This window comes from Mercenaria mercenaria, chromosome 1, assembly GCF_021730395.1.
Source record: "Mercenaria mercenaria strain notata chromosome 1, MADL_Memer_1, whole genome shotgun sequence".
Taxonomy (NCBI): domain Eukaryota; kingdom Metazoa; phylum Mollusca; class Bivalvia; order Venerida; family Veneridae; genus Mercenaria; species Mercenaria mercenaria.
In genome coordinates, this window is record NC_069361.1 from 14,480,283 (window position 1) to 14,497,760 (window position 17,478).

The 17,478-nt window shown below is 34.2% G+C and overlaps 1 long non-coding RNA gene across 1 annotated transcript in view; it reads right to left on the bottom strand.

Moving 5' to 3' along the window:
- LOC128556173 (uncharacterized) overlaps nt 1-17,478 on the bottom strand; it is a 76,449-nt gene that overhangs the window by 13,193 nt on the left and 45,778 nt on the right. The window contains exon 2 of the long non-coding RNA XR_008370473.1: nt 806-1,193. This is a non-coding gene — a long non-coding RNA (uncharacterized LOC128556173). The remainder of the gene's footprint in view (nt 1-805; nt 1,194-17,478) is intronic.

Sequence of the window (17,478 nt, forward strand, 5' to 3'; positions counted from 1 at the left end):
TGTTCAAACCCTGTATTGCCCATTGCCTATGAGATATGACAGTATTATGTTCGAACCTCATACTGCCCACTGTCTATGGGATATGATAGTATCATGTTCAAACCCTGTATTGCCCATGCCTATGAGATATGATAGTATTGCTTTAAACCCTTGTGTTGCTAATTGCCTGTATGAGTTACAACAATATTGTGTTCATTTCCTTTATGAAAGGCAGATTATGTTCTACCAAATAATAGTAGGAGTTTTTGCCAAATTCAAGTTCAGAATACATTTGTGATCCAAAGCAGAAGCCTTATGCAGGTAATTGAAATAATCAATAGATTTTGGACTTCTATTGCAATCGAGAATGTCTGTTTGCTTCTATCAATGGGCACTTAAATTCCTGGCAATATTTAGATTATCAGTGCCAATTTGAAATGGTACTGACTGCAGACATGAATAAAGACTGGCATTTGAATTAGCCTTTGCAGCCATATGTATTAACATCTCTTAAACAGCCACCTGTCTTAAGCAGCCAGATTGTTCAATTCCTTTACTGGCAGCTAAATACAGATTTGACTTAGTAGAGTCCTTTAAATTAAGCTTATCCCACATATAAGTCCACTTTAATACAGCTATCATAAAAAACTTAAATTTTCTTTAATCTCTGACAGCAAGAAGATCAATTTATAGAATAAAACAGAACCTTCAAAGAAAATTTCAACATCAGTACGATTAAACAAATGCTATGAATTATTTTTTCATCTAAACAAACTTTGTACATCCATCCTGAAAGGTACTCGGAAATGTTCTCAGTTTCACTTACCTTTCAGTGGCTTATGGTAATTTGGCAGTTACTGGTGTCATTCAATCATGTTTTGGTGGAATCACTGTGTAGTTGTGTCATGCAATAATGTTTGGTGGAATGTGCCATTCAACCATGTTTGGTGGAATCACATTGTAATTTTGCCATTCAACCATGTTTAGTGGAAACACAATGTAGTTGTGCCATTCAATCATATTTGGCAGAAACACAATGTATTTGTGCCATTTAATCATATTTGGCAGAAACACAATGTAGTTGTGCCATTCAATCATATTTGGAGGAAACACAATGTAGTTGTGCCATTCGACATATTTGGTGGAATCACAGTGTAGTTGTGTACCAGATTCTTGTCTGATGTGTCATTGTCTGGTTATATTGCCACAAACTTCTGAAATGTAAAAGACAAATATCAATATTTACAGTCCTAATGCATTTCCTCCAATAATCCTATATGCAGCAATATATTAATTAATTAATATTTACTTTAATTTTTTAAGCACATCAATTCTCCATTCTCCAATGAGATATTTATATTACCAGACATTGGTCAAGGAATATATGCTACCCAGAACAATTGCTGCTTGTATGCTAACAATCTGGTCTTTTATAGATTTGAAAATACTATGCAAAACTAGATCAACCACAACAATATAAATGAGCTGAAATGCAGTTATTTAGGATGAAACACAAGGCTGTATTTGATATGTTGGGGACCCCCTGACATTGTATTTCATACCTGAATGGCACAAACGTTATGTCTATTCCACATTTGTAAAACCATATTTTCAATTGATATGATATCATATCATTCATGCATTCAACAAGCCTAAGGTGACTTATTCAAAGGTTCCTTAGGTTTCTTCTTAGTTCTTCAATTAATAAAACTATCTTTGCTGTCAAAATGGCCTGGCCCTTCAGTCAAATTTCGGTTATCTCGAAGTAAAACGCTCAACCCCTTGGAATTCGAGATACAGAGCTTCAATGTAAATTCAGTAAAAGGGAAGTTTGAGTTAGCCAACATAAGGACATAATGTGTATTTTCACAAAAACTGTGCAAACTTTGATAACTGAAACAGAGACTATTAATCAAGCAGTGTAAGTATCAGGCTGAAGTGTGAATGCTTCATGAATATTTCTCAGTCAATTCAGTCTATGGCTATGAGGGCTATGTAGTGTATTGGAAATATCAATGAAACATTTTTTCTTGCTTCTGTCAATGATTTAGCTATTTCATGCTGGAATTATCACTGGTTGTTTCTTAAATAATTATTTTCTTACAGGTGCTTAAAAGTAATTCCGATTTCCAGAGTTACTGGCAGTTCAAGTTAATTCTCCTGTGAAATAGGTTCATGAACTTCATGAATTTATTCATTAATTTGTAAGAATTCATAAGTTATTTCATGAATTATCAAAAAAAGTTCATGAACTACAAGGAAAATTTCACTTACTTAAATTCATGAACTCTCAAGTTCAAGAATATTACTTTCATTTCATGAACTTGTAAATGTAGTTCATGAACATTTCAGAAAATCCATTAAATAATTTAAGAAATCCATGAACTTGAAAATGAAATTCAGATAATGATTGAAATTGTGATTCAGGAACTACAGGATTATGGTTTTCCCTTGAAAAAGATTTTCTAGAACTAGCATTAAGTTCTTGAACATTCAAGAACTTCTGAAGAACTTAAAGAACTGTTCCTGAACCAGCATAACAGTTCTTAGACTGTGGTTCTAGAACAATGATGGTTCTTGACCATTGGTTCAAAAACTGCAAAAGTTCAAGATCTTACAGAACTTTACCAGTTCCTGAACAGCTACTGTTGTAAGACTAAGAACCAAAGTTGTTCCTGAACACAAGTTCATTAAAAGTACTAAAATTCAAAACCTTTTTCTAGTTCAGTACCAGATCTTGAACCCAACTGTGAGTTTCTGAACTGTTCATTCATTAAACATAAAACTTAGGTTTATTACCTTTTACAATAATGAATAAGTTCATGAACTCTTCATGAATGTTCATGAACATTAAATTCATAATGTCACATGATCAGTTTCCATTATTTTGTTGCATGCTGGGAAATTTTTTGCACATGTGATTCAGCAATTTTTGAGCAAATAACAAGGAAATATTTATCATGCTACAGTTAGAAATGGTTTAAAAGGAACATGAGTATACTGAATATCAAGTAAGTAATTATGGTGTTGTCATAAATCGTTTATTTTAAGAACTATATAATCCTTTTAAAATGTCACAAGTTTTCACGACCCTGAAGCAAAGCTAGTATATGAATTTCAATCTTGATATTAAAGTAAATTATACATTGTTTAACTTAATGTTTTGTATTTTATACAGAAATTGTTTACTTCTTATAATTATGCTCCCAATCCCACTCTAAACTTAGTTTACTGTTTTTACTCAACATGTCATTTGTTGAGGGTGGAATGACACCAATGAAGGGAAAATAAAACTTTGTTGTGAACCATAGCATTCTTCAGTTTTGTAAATTGTACTCTTTGAGACTCTGTGCTTAGTTAGAATGTTGCAAATGGTCAGTCGCCAGTTAAGAAATTTACTTTTAGCTTCCCTTGCACAAGGTGCCAGGTTGAGCCAGTAAGGATCGCTGTCTGTTCATCCTACAATTTCTTTTAAACAACATCTCTGAAACTACTAGGCCAATGTTAATGAACCTTTTATACAGGATTTTTTCTTCTATCAAGCTCTACCGAAATTGTTCAAAGAATTCCATCACATGCAGATCTCTCATGTTTCATTATAGTGTTACACTCCTACCAGGTGACCTTAACTAGTTCATGAATTTGTTCATGAAACCTTTTTTTTTTTTTTTTTTTAACAAAAATAGTTCATGAATTCAAATTCATGAACAAATTCATGAAATAGTTCATGAATAAATATTCATGAGAATCAAAATTTATGTTTCATGAATTTCGATATTCATGAACTTGTTCATGAATTACAAATGAACAAGTTCATGAATATCGAAATTCATGAAACATAAATTTTGATTCTCATGAATATTTATTCATGAACTATTTCATGAATTTGTTCATGAACCTTTTTCACAGAGGTTCTGTTACAAAAATTGGCAAAGTCAAAGGAGCATTTCTTGTACTTTGTGGTAAATAAGCTTAGTTTGCACAAAACAGGTTACAATGACATCATTGCTGACCATGACATGATCACTGACCATGAAATGATCACTGACCATGACACAATCACTGACCATGACATGACACAATCACTGACCATGATATGATCACTGACCATGACACAATCACTGACAATGACACAACCACTGGCCATGACACAATCAATGACCATGACACAATCACTGACCATGGCATGATCACTGACAATGACACAATCACTGACCATGGCATGATCACTGACCATGACAAAGTCACTGACAGGAACATTTGAGTTTCAATATTATTTTACTTGTATTCTTTGAGTAAATAGACAATGACACTTCAAAAGTTGTTGTTCCTTCTCTCTTGTACGTAAGCAATGTATTTTTGATAAAGTTGAATCTCAGAAGCTTTCTGAAAGTTAAACAGACTTGAATTTACGTAAAATTTATGGAGGACATGGAACTACTTGTTGTTCGGTTTCGGATAAGAATTTTGACCGTAAATTTGTGGTATGGTAAATCTGTGGGCACTCTTTGCTGCCCACAAAAATTGCGATCAAATGGTGATATGTATTGAATTGAGTAGCATGCTGCTTTGAAAACTGGAGGAAATGGTTTCCAGGGTGTAGGAATACAAGTAATTTGATTATTCTATACAACCATGGCAACTAAACTACTTTAACCAGACTCTGATTACATTTCCTGGTGTACAGGGACTGACTGGTCAGTTTGTAAATTATTTATAGTGTCCTGTGGTTATACATAAATGAAGAAAAATGAGGAATTAGGACAGCTGAAAGGATTCTGGTGTTATCAAACAAAGTTCCTTGTAATGGATCTAAGTAACTAAATTTCTAAATCACAAGAGAGTTTGATATCTCTGAAATGGTCAGATCAAAATTTTCTTTTTCTATTTGTTTCATTACAGGTTGCTAAACACTAGACAAAAAGTACAAACCTATGACCACAGAGGGGCCTTCTTCTGGAAAAGTGTAATTTCATTAAGCATAAGTGGCTTTAGGTGGCCAGATTGATTTATCATTCCTCATCTGGAAGCATTCTAATACAACAAAAGTGAGAAAAAGACTTAGAAAATAAATAAATGGTGATTGGTTTCAGGGAAAGTAGCCCTCGGTGTCCATGTTGACACCTGGTACATGATGAAGCGGTGTAGCTTCGTCATAATGGTATTTCAGACCTGCATCTTTCTGAACTGCAATTATCAGTGAACATAAAATTCTGAAATTGATGAGAAATAAAAGAACAAACAAGAGTGCCAGAATGTCACAATATACGCCTGTCACAGCAAATTTCTTTACTCTAGCACCTGTATTTGCAAATGGAATTTTAATTTTGTGGTTGTTTAGTAATCATTGTAAGTCATTTGTTTTGCTAAGTCCAAAAAAAAACTCCTTACCAGGTAGAGATACCTTAAAATACACCTAAAATTTGAAAGTAACATCTATGTTGTACCACAGAAAAGTGGTCTTGTTTTTTCTCTACTGTCAATTATAAAAAAGTAACAATATAAGTTATTTATAGTAACAACTAAGGGAAGATAATCTTAAAAAAAAAAAAAAAATCCAAAAAAAAATTGTAAGTCCACACAAAAATCTTTACCAGGTAGAGATTGGTCAAAATACACCTCATAATTGGATGTAGCATGCATGTTGTACTACAGAAAAGTGGTCTCATTTTTCCCTACGACTAGTAATGAAAAAGTTACAATATAAGCTATTTATAGTAACAACAAAGGGAAGTAATTCTAAAGAAGGGAACTGCGCATGACACTTCTCTCATGATGGTGTATAATTGTGCCAAGTTACATCAAAAAATTCCCTCCATCGACTGAGATGAGAAGAAATGCCTTCCGGATCAAAGTCATTCTTGTATCTGACCTTTGGCCTCTAAGTGTGACCTTGACCTTAGACCTAGGGACCTTGTTCTTGCGCATGACACTCCGCCTCGTGGTGGTGAACATTTGTGCCAAGTTATATCAAAATTCCTCCATGCATGAAGAAGATATGCTCCGGACAAAGTTTTCTTTCTTGTATCCTTTGACCTCTAAGTGTGACCTTGACCTTAGACCTAGGGACCTGGTTCTTGCGCATGACACTCTGTCTCATGATGATGAACAATTGTGCCAACTTTCATCAAAATCCCTCCATGCATGAAGAAGATATGCTCCGGACAAAGTCATTCTTGAATTTGACCTTTGACCTCTAAGTGTGACCTTGACCTTAGACCTAGGGACCTGGCTTTTGCGCACGGCATTCCGTCTCATGATGATGAACAACTGTGCAAAGTTTCATCAAAATCCCTTCATGCATGTAGAAGATATGCTCCGGACAAAGTCTGTGGACGCCGCCCGCCCGCCAGGGGCGTTCCCATAATACATCCCATTTTTCAAATGGGTGTATAAAAAATGAAATGGAAGGTTGTTTTTTTTTTCATTCACAATATCTTGATTTGCACAGCTTTCTGTCAAAAGTGCTAGATTCTAATGATAAAAAACATCAGTATAGTGGCATTTAAATTTGTTTAAATGTGTTTTGTTGCAAGAGAAGTTTCCATGTTGAATTGAAATGGGGGTAAAACAGCAGAATTAGATCTGGAAAAATGCAACAAGAGCTCTGCCTAACAGGGCATATTAGCCAGTAAAAATGATCATCAGCAATTAATTGTTAGGTGGGTATGTATGTGGGGGAGAGGGATGGCTGAGGGAAAGGATAACTGAAAGAAAAAAAGTATGTTTGTGTGTATAGAGGTGTGGTGGTGGGTATGCAGACAATAGTGCAGGGTGCTAAGATACAATATCAAGAAACTGAATTCAACTGAGAGTTAAAAAACATAAATGTGGGGGGTGTATCCCTGTGACCTTGACCTTTGAGCAACTAACCCCAAAATCAATTGGGATCCTCCTCAAGTAGTGCTAAGTCATCCTGAAAAAGTTGCTATTATGTCAAGTCTCTGTGACCTTGACCTTCTGGCCACAGGCCCCAAACTCATTAGGAATCTTCAAAACAGGCGTATAAAAATCACTGATACATTTTTTTTATAGTTCAGTTTCGATACCAGTAATAATGGAACAGTCTGTTATTAAGTTAATGTTTATAAATCAGTGCAATTTATAACCAAATACGTTTAATGATATAAACAAATCATTTTAGGATATTTCAAAATATGTTTGATTTTATGATATCTAGAAACTCGATTCATGGATAACAATAGTCCATCTACAACAGTATCATTGTAAGATTTTAATTTTTGTAATGATATCATAAAGTCCATTTCAAGATATCCAAAAAAAAATCCATTTTAAGATATAAAAAAAAAATAGTCTTTATTTTTGGATATTAATAATTCATTTAATGATATCCTAAAATCAAATTTAAGATAACAATAATTAATCTAATGATATCTTAAAAATGATTTAGTGATATCATAAACAATATGATATAATCCCTAATTCTATTTAATGATATATTATATTCATTTTGCGATCTACGAAAGTTATTTATGATTATCATAAAATAAAATTAAAGGTAAAACAATTCATTAAAATGAACTGCCCCTGCGAAATTTTAAAGAGCAGTTCATGAACAATTCTTGCAGAGTTCATGAACAAAGTTCTAGAACAGTGTCTAAAGTGTTCTTAAAGTGTTCTCGTACACGACTTCTTAAGAAATGTTAAACGAGACAAATTTCAAGAATTCTCTGTTCTTAAAATGTTCCTTACAGAAGTTCTTTAACAGTTAAAGAACTTCTGTTCTTGAATTGTTCTTGAACACTTCATGGGATTCAGTACAAGTACAATTCATGAACTGTTCATGAGCTAAAGTTCTTAACCTGTCCCTGAAAGGTTCCTGAAAGTGTCCCATTTAACATTTCTTAAACTGTTATTGAGAGGTTCTTGAACATAAGATGAACAGATGAAGAACAGCCCCTGCGAAATTTTCATAAACAGTTCAAGAAATATTCTTGGATTGTTCTGGTAGAAAGTTACATGAAGTATTCCTGAACACTACCAGAATAGTTCAGGTACATTTTAAGAAATGAAAATGTTCTTTCTGATGAAAGTTAAGAAACATTCTTAAACTTTATTTCAAGAACAATTCTAGAACAGTTTTTCTTAAAAAGTTCAATAAAATTTTCATTTAACAGTTCTTAAAATGTTCTTGACGTGTTCTTGAACAATGTAAGAATATTTCTTGAACTATTTTTCAAGAACTAGTCAGGAACTGCTCCATAACAGTAGTTCTTAAACAGTTCAAGAAAGGTTCTGTTTCATTTTACATTTCTTAAAATGTACTCCCCCCTGACAAACTAGAGCTATCACTAAAGGTGATGAATGTACCCCCCGCATGCACTGACACAGTACATTGCAATTTGACACACACAAGATTGCATAATTATGTTGGACTGTATGTATATAGACTGTATGTATACAGTATAGTATATAGTATATAGTACAGTAACAAAAAACAAAGTCCCATAACTATACAGAATATTTATCTAAAAGAATGTAACATGCAGCATGCACAACATGGGTTGGTACTGATCACTTGTGTGAAGTTTCATTAAATTGTGTGTAAGGGTTTGGTAGATTAGGCACGCACAAGACTGCATATGCAGACTGTAGGTACATAGTATGTTAACCAGAAACAAAGTCCCATAACTCTGCAATTTTTGTCACTGAAAGAACCTAACATGCCCCATGCACAACTACTGTTGTTACTGATCACTTGTGTGAAGTTTCATTAAATTGTGTCAAGGGGATGAGGAGAGATGGTGCGCACAAGAGTGTGTCTATGTATATAGTATAGTAACAAAAAAACAAAGTCCCATAACGCTGCAAATTTTTTTTCTGAAAGAACCTAACATGCCCCATGCACAACTACTCTTGTTACTGATCACTTGTGTGAAGTTTCATTAAATTGTGTCAAGGGGATGAGGAGAGATGGTGCGCACAAGATTGTGTCTATGTATATAGTATAGTAACAAAAAAACAAAGTCCCATAACTCTGCAAATTTTTTTTCTAAAAGAACCTAACATGCCCCATGCACAACTGCTGTTGGTACTGATCACTTGTGTGAAGTTTCATTAAATTGTGTCAAGGGGATAAGGAGAGATGGTGCGCACAAGATTGTGTCTATGTATATAGTAACAAAAAAACAAAGTCCCATAACTCTGCAATTTTTTTTCTAAAAGAACCTAACATGCCCCATGCACAACTACTGTTGGTACTGATCACTTGTGTGAAGTTTCATTAAATTCTGTCAAGGGGATAAGGAGAGATGGTGCGCACAAGATTGCGTCTACGGACAGACGACCAGACGGACAGACAGACAGACAGACAGACAGACAACCTGAAACCAGTATACCCCCCCTTACAACTTTGTTGTCGGGGGGTACAATGACATAAGACAAGAGGACCATGATGGTCCTGAATCGCTCACCTCTTCCCACATGACCTAGTTTTGAGTAGGTCGTCCTTTTTTCTATTATTTGACATAGTGACCTAGTTTTTGAGCTCATGTGACCCAATTTTGAACTTGACCTAGATATTATCAAGATAAAAATTCTGACCAATTTTCATGAAGATCCATTGAAAAATAAGGTCTCTAGAGAGGTCACAAGGTTTTTCTATTATTTGACCTATTGACCTAGTTTTCAAAGGTACGTGACCCTGTTTTGAATTTTATCTAGATATCATCAAGGTGAACATTCTCACTAATTTTCATGAAGATCTCATGAAAAATATGGCCTCTAGAGAGGTCACAAGGTTTTTCTATTTTTATACCTTATACCTACTGGCCTAGTTTTTGACCGCACGTGACCCAGTTTCGAAACTGACCTAGACATCATCAAGGTGAACATTCAGACCAATTTTCATACAGATCCCATGAAAAATATGGCCTTTAGAGAGGTCACAAAGTTTTTCTATTAATTGACCTACTGACCTAGTTTTTGAAGGCACGTGACCCAGTTTTGAACTTGACCTAGATATCATGAAGATGAACATTCAGACCAACTTTCATACAGATCCCATGAAAAATATGGCCTCTAGAGCGGTCACAAGGTTTTTCTATTATTTGACCTACTGACCTAGTTTTTGAGGGCACGTGACCCACTTTCAAACTTGACCTAGATATCATCAAGATGAACATTCTGACCAATTTTCATGAAGATCTCATGAAATATATGGCCTCTAGAGAGGTCACAATGTTTTTCTATTTTTAGACCTACTGACCTAGTTTTTGACTGCACGTGACCCAGTTTCAAACTTGATCTAGATATCATCAAGATGAACATTCAGACCAACTTTCATACAGATTCCATGAAAAATATGGCCTTTAGAGAGGTCACAATGTTTTTCTATTATTTGACCTACTGACCTAGTTTTTGATGTCACGTGACCCAGTTTCAAACTTAATCTAGTTATCATCAAGGTGAACGTTCTGACCAATTTTCATGAAGATCTTGTGAAATATATGGCCTCTAGAGAGGTCACAAGGTTTTTCTATTTTTAGACCTACTGACCTAGTTTTTGACCACACGTGACCCAGTTTCGACCTTGACCTAGATATCATCAAGGTGAACATTCTGACCAATTTTCATGAAGATCTTTTGAAATATATGGCCTCTAGAGAGGTCACAAGGTTTTTCTATTTTAAGACCTACTGACCTAGTTTTTATCGGCACGTGACCCAGTTTCGAACTTGACCTAGATATCATCAAGGTGAATATTCTGACCAACTTTCATAGAGATCCCATGAAAAATGTGACCTCTAGAGTGGTCACAAGCAAAAGTTTACGGACTGACGCACGCACGGACAACGGACACCGCGCGATCACAAAAGCTCACCTTGTCACTTTGTGACAGGTGAGCTAAAAAAACAGCTAACTCAGAGTGGGGTGTGGGCATAATAAGAAGAAAAACAATTGCTGCATAAAATACAAAACATTATTATAAGTGAATATATAATTTACTTTTATCTCAACATTTAAATTCAGATACTAACCTTTCTTCAGGGTCATGAAAACTTGTGACATTTGAAATTCTAGGATTCTGTATTTTTTAAAATGAATGATGATGACAACACCATAATTACTTGTTTAATATTCAGTGCCCTCATGTTCCTTTTAACCCATTCCTTGCTGTAGTATGATAAATGTTTCCTTCTTATTTGCTACTTAAACTTCTCAAAAATTGCTGAATAACATGTGCAAAAAAATTCAGGCAACAAAATGGTGGAAACTGATCATGTGACATTATGAATTTAACGTTCACAAAAGGTCATATAAGCCTAAGTTTTATCTATTATTATAAATGAATATTTTAGTGTTCATAAAAGTTCATAAATTGTTCATGAATTAAGTTCCTAAAGATGTTTTGTTCATGAACTACCTCAAAATAGAGTAAATTTCAAAGTAAGGGATTGAAAATTAATTTTAGTCAAAATATAAAAAAAATAATGAAATAACTGAATTGAGATATCTGTAGTTGATTTATATAAAATAAGGAGGGAAAAAAATGGGAATGGGAAAATCCAGGCGAGTCTCATATCGAAATTTTGAAATAACCGAAGTCCAGATAACTGTATTGTTCATGTTACTTTATATTTAAAATAAACAGTCTGAATGTCATTAAATAACTCATTACTGGTTGACAGTTACCAATACATGTACCATCACTTTAACTTGGTGTATTTTCTCATTTGACTCGAATTATAATAAGAAAATCGTTTCCTTGCATTTTCATAGTATTATAAGCATTAGAACATTTAATTACAAAATGTCAGATTTTAGTAATGTTGCTCTTAGTATCATTTTGAGAAAAGAAGCAGAAGAACATTGCAATTCTAAATCTTTACTTAAATTGTTTTTATAATTGACCAGACGCCAGGCTCCGCCTACAGGTCATGTGGTACCACAAAATACTAAACCTCCGACATTTAGATCGATAATGGCTGCTGCTGCTACTTTACGCGATATTTCTGAAGAGATTGGCAAGAAATTTCTGTCTTATTATGTGTCTTTAAAACATTTAGATGAATTTCGAGAAAGTACTGTTAGGAGTCTTACATTGATAGTTTTGGGATTTTCCGACATTCGGGGACGGAATTAGTTGAGAAAGCATGTATATTCAGAAGACAAAAGAAGATGGAAGAAGGCTACACGACGACAATTACTGATGATATTTATTGTTGAAAATTTTGTGTTGCTTCTTTAATAAATCACTGACAAGTTTATGCGTGTTTTTATTATTATAAAAATATTTGTTTATCATTCAGTTTGATATTTCCTTAGTATTTTCTCGACTTGTACTCTATCAGTACTTATGCCCCGTGTGCAAAACTGGAAAAAGTGCATTGAAGGATAATGATACATTTACATTTTAGGTATAAATAGCCCTTCTCCCTCAACCTAAAAAGAATTCACATCACCGATGTCTTTCCACGTACATGTTGATCGAGGCAACTGAAAAGTTTGGGCACGAATAATGTAGCACTTTTAGTTCATATTTTTGCTACTTGAACATTTTGGCACTTTCTCTTCACAGTTTCTCATTATGTAAATGCCCAATAAGAAGTGCTATGGCTGAGAAATAAACCAACAATGCCTAGTTTATCTATGGCCTACAATGTGTCTGCAGAACCCGTAGACTGCCCGTATCCTCCTTTCTGTGTGACTGCGGAGGCAGTGGGGTGGGGGTGGGGGAGAGGGGAGGGGGGACGGCAGTATGGATGTGCGATTTTCGTACGGGCTCCGCAGCCTCTACGACTTTGTTTAGCGAAAATTTATACATATTTGAATTAATTGAAAGCCCGTAGACCGTAGACATGTCGTAGGTGGCATTGCACAATCTCCGCACAGGCATCGTTAGGAGGCCATGCGCTGATCGTCCAGCCAACGCCTGATATTCCGTGGACAAAGTGCCTAAAAGAAATCGTACGGAGATTGCAGACACCTGAGACCTACGCACGGCACTCGCAGAGCTGCCACAAGGTTCCTTTTGCTGCAGTACTGAATGAAATCGCATGGATATTGAGCAATCATCGCGCGGCCACATCATTTCCGTGCGGCGGCCTTTATATGGCATAACATTTTTCAGATGGTTATATATATTGGTCATCTTCAGCACGTAAAAAAAAGAAGATATGGCACGATGCCCGTATTTAATGTGAACACATACACCGTAGCTCGTAGCCACCTACGATGCCAAATTTAGACTAATTTATCGCACGGCGCCCGGGTCAAATGTGAATTAAGTGAAAGCTAGATATATTAATACCATTGTATAAACAAATATGTGGTAGTTTCCGTCGATTTTATCCACTTTCAATTGTCTGTGAGGACGTCCACAAGTCTTAATCCAGCGAAAATACTTCTCAAAACTTTACTTAGGTTTTGGAAAAGGAATAATCTAGGCGTTCTGGGAAGCGACTATCGGACTTGCAAAGTCCCTACTGACACCTTTTTACCATTTCTAATAAGTTTACTTGTCTATATAATCATTTTCAAAAGGAATTTATCAGTTATTTTTATCGGTGTCGAGATCGCAATGTCGGAGGGTAATATTTACATCAACACCGTCTGGAGGTGTGCGTCGAATCAAGCGCATTAATTGGTTGATCGCTTATCGATTTATTGGTTTGATTGACAGCCGGCGTCTGGTCAATTGTTCTTGTAAGGTTACTCCAAGAACATTTTGAGAACACTTTGAAGTTCCATATTTATTCTGAAATTGTTGTAGAAATTGCGTCAAGAATATTCTTAAAATATACACAAGCTGTTCTTGAAATCACTTCAAGAATGACAGCTGAACATTTTAAGAACACACAGTATACAAGAATAGACCTTAAAACATTCAAGAACAGTTTATGAATTCGATAAATTCTTAAAAATTTCTTGAACTCTTAAACAGTGTTCTTTCACAGTTCAAGAACACATGTTCATAAACAGGCATCATGAATGGATCAAGAACTATTCTTGATGTTCTAGAACAGTTCTAGGCTTACAAAGTCTGTTGAGATCAAATAATCTGTAATAATGTTAATTTCTTCATACTGACACTGATATTTATTTTCTCAGAAAAACATTTTCTCTCTAGGCTCATCTCAACAGAGACAGAGGCAAGAGATATTGTAAATTTTTTAAGAAAGTGGTATCAGAGAGGATTGGCCAAGGGCTTTTTACATTTAATGACTCTAACGACTGATGCCAGTCTAGAACAGTTCATGAACAGTTCAAAGCCTTAAGAACCCATTTCGCAGGGGTAAGGCTTTCATAGAATAAAACTGATTTTAAGATATCCAACAATAAAATTATATTAAATATCCATGAATCATTTTGTGACATCTATAATGGCATTTAATAATTTCCAAAAATAATTAATGACATCATAATATGAATTTGTGATATCCATAAATGAATTAATTATATCACAAAATGAATTTATGTTATCCATAAATAAATTAAGGATATCCATGAATGAATTTAGAATATCATAAACTAGTGAAGAAATAGTCAAATGGAACTCCATGAGGTAATTTTATTAAACCATTTACTAATCAAAACAGTGCAATATTAAACTTCATCTATGAAGCAAAGTTTGCATCAATAACATTAAAAAATAATGAGATTATCAAATTTCTAAATGAGGTGCCGCTACCAAGTGCAATAAGGCAATAGTGTCAAAAGTACTGAATAAGCATGTAATCTATTTTTATCTGGCAGGCAATTATTTTGTTTATCACAAAGATGCCATAGTAAAAATGCAATATTCCAAGGTTACATTTTCGCCTTTTGTGTCCTTCTACTAGGCACAACCTCTAATTGGAATTCAAATTACTGTACAATCAATATTCTGCAAGCCAAGCCTAGATGACATTACACTCTAATTTGTACTCTTATGTACTCTGTAAAAAAAATGAAATTAGTTTTTAATCATGATCAAGTATGAATTTATGAACACCTCTCCAAGGATATTGACAAAGTTACCATAATCATTTCAGGTACTTGCTTGAGAAATAATGTAAACAGAGCATGTTTTATATCAAATAAGGTTAAGAAATTCAACAGTTTTAGTTGTTTATTTCAGCAGAACACCAGGGAGAATTTAATGTCAATAACAGTCTAAAATCATTTACCAGAGATTTGTCACAAGTTTTCACGACCTTGTTTGTCAACCAAGTTGAAAAGTGTCCCAAATGACCAGCTTGGCCACTTATATAAGCTCTGAAAGTGCCAGGACTGTCAGAATTGACCAATCATATGGTTCCGTTTGTCCTGTAAGTCTGGCAGGATTACAGGATTTTTATTGGAATGGCGGCCATATTGCCAGGAATATTTTAGAAAAAGTGAATTTACATAAATAATATGAATGATAATATGCTAAAAACACTTAAAATACAAGCCTTACTAGTCATTTCAAATGTTTAACCAAAAGCTTTAATAAAAACTCATAAAAGGAAAGAATTATTAAGGAATATAAATTCCTAGCTGCAAGGATTTTGAATATTCCCGCCTGCCAAACTTAGAGGTCATAGCTGGACAAATCATTATTACAAAATACTGCAAGAATAGCTGAAAGATAGAAAAGTTACATAGTTTCTAGATGAGAAAACATTAAAAGGTTTCATGTGACACATAATATGTGAAGAACTAGCAACTAATTATTTATAAAGAGGCCTTGGAAATTTGACCCAAGGTAGACAACTCTTGTCGGCCATTTTGAAGCCAGTTTACAAAAAGGTAAGAAAATCAATGATTTCTTCAAATATAACCCCTTAATAAATGTCCTATAAAGTCCTATATGTTGAAGATGTCCTATAACATTGTATTAATTATTTACTGTATATATGTACATTTGAGGCTCACAGGGAAGACTGGGTACACCCAACTGTGTTGCCTCGTTAAATAAAGACTTTATTATTATTATTATTATTATTATTATTAATATCTTAATTTGTGAGATATTCTCTTAGAATACATAAAATAGTGGAAAAATGTCACAGTCTCGAGAAGTTCAGAAATCCTGGCAGGTAAGTGCCTTAAATACCTCCAAATATAAGCTTCATTATCAATTTATTCTGTTAGTAAAGTATCCTACATTGTCATCCAAAGTTTATATATTATGCTTCATTTAAGATATACTGTCTAGATTGTTTATTTATAAAAATAGCCATATGTAAGCTTGAGGTTAAATTTGGTATTGAAATTCTGAGTCTATTACAATAATCATACAATCATCCAGTTAAAGGGCTTAAATGAATTTTCTACTCAAATGTCTACCCATTTTTTTTTTTGCAATAAATATTACTGTGAGCAGATTCTTCCAAGGTGTACAGAAAAAAGGGGCAAGTTATCATTCAACACCAAAGCAAAATAGTGTCTAATTACTCTAATAGTAGGTACAGTTTTCTTTGCAAACTTTCTTGATCAATAAAATTCATCTACCATCTTTTAAGTTGTATCTTTTTGAAAAAGTTCTCTTCTTTCCAGAGAACAGGACATTTCTACTGTCAGAAGTCAAGTCTTTTGTGTTAACATTCTGACTTAAGGTAGTTCTGCACATTTGGATCAAAATTTTTTCTACAATGTAGAATTTGATTAAACTCTGATTTTTCAAAACTTCAGAATATACCTAGAAAATTCAGCAAATAAAAAGGATAGGTTCGTGTGCTTGATTTTTTGCTAGACTGATCTGAAAAATTTGGACCTCACACAATTTTTCATAATGGGAGTCTAAGGGAAAATAGCAACTTTCATAACATTTTCGCGAATAGAAAATTTTCCACAATGTAGATTTTAATGAAACTTCTCATAGTCGTAAATAAACATATGGCCTATCATAAGGTGAAATAAAATGTATAGGTCCGTGTGCTTATTTCTGAGATATTTGGCCGTGATTAAAGTGAACCGCCTATTTGAAGCTAATTTTAAGACATTATTTTGAATTATTTAACGTGTCAGATGTTTTAATATCATATTTTAACTTTAGAAAGACAGAGACTGTTACAATTTAATAAATTTATTCACAGGTTGCCTTTAATTCATAAACTGATTTTCATTTCCGTACGCCGAATCCAGGCTTTATTCTACGTTTTCCGGATAAATGACGTTACGCATACATGTGATACGTCCCGGATTGTCCGGGATTGTCCCGGAAATTACATATTCGTCCCGGTGTCCCGGACAGTCTTAAAATGTCCCGGAAAAATAAAAATACAGGAACAAATAAAAACAATCCCCCAAAAAACTTGTTTTTGTCTATAATTTGTTAAATTTTACACAATAAACAGTCCCCGTTGTCACATTGTTTATTCCTAATCACTTTCATGCCCTCGAGCGGGCGAGCGGGACACGTGTTGATTAAGCCTGCTTTGATCACGCGACAATCTTTTGATGACACTGATTAAGTTACAGTCAGTTATTATGATGACCCTGATTAAGAACTGACAGGATTATGCAATCAATAACTGTTTTATGATAGTTAAATTAGGAACAATAGTTGTA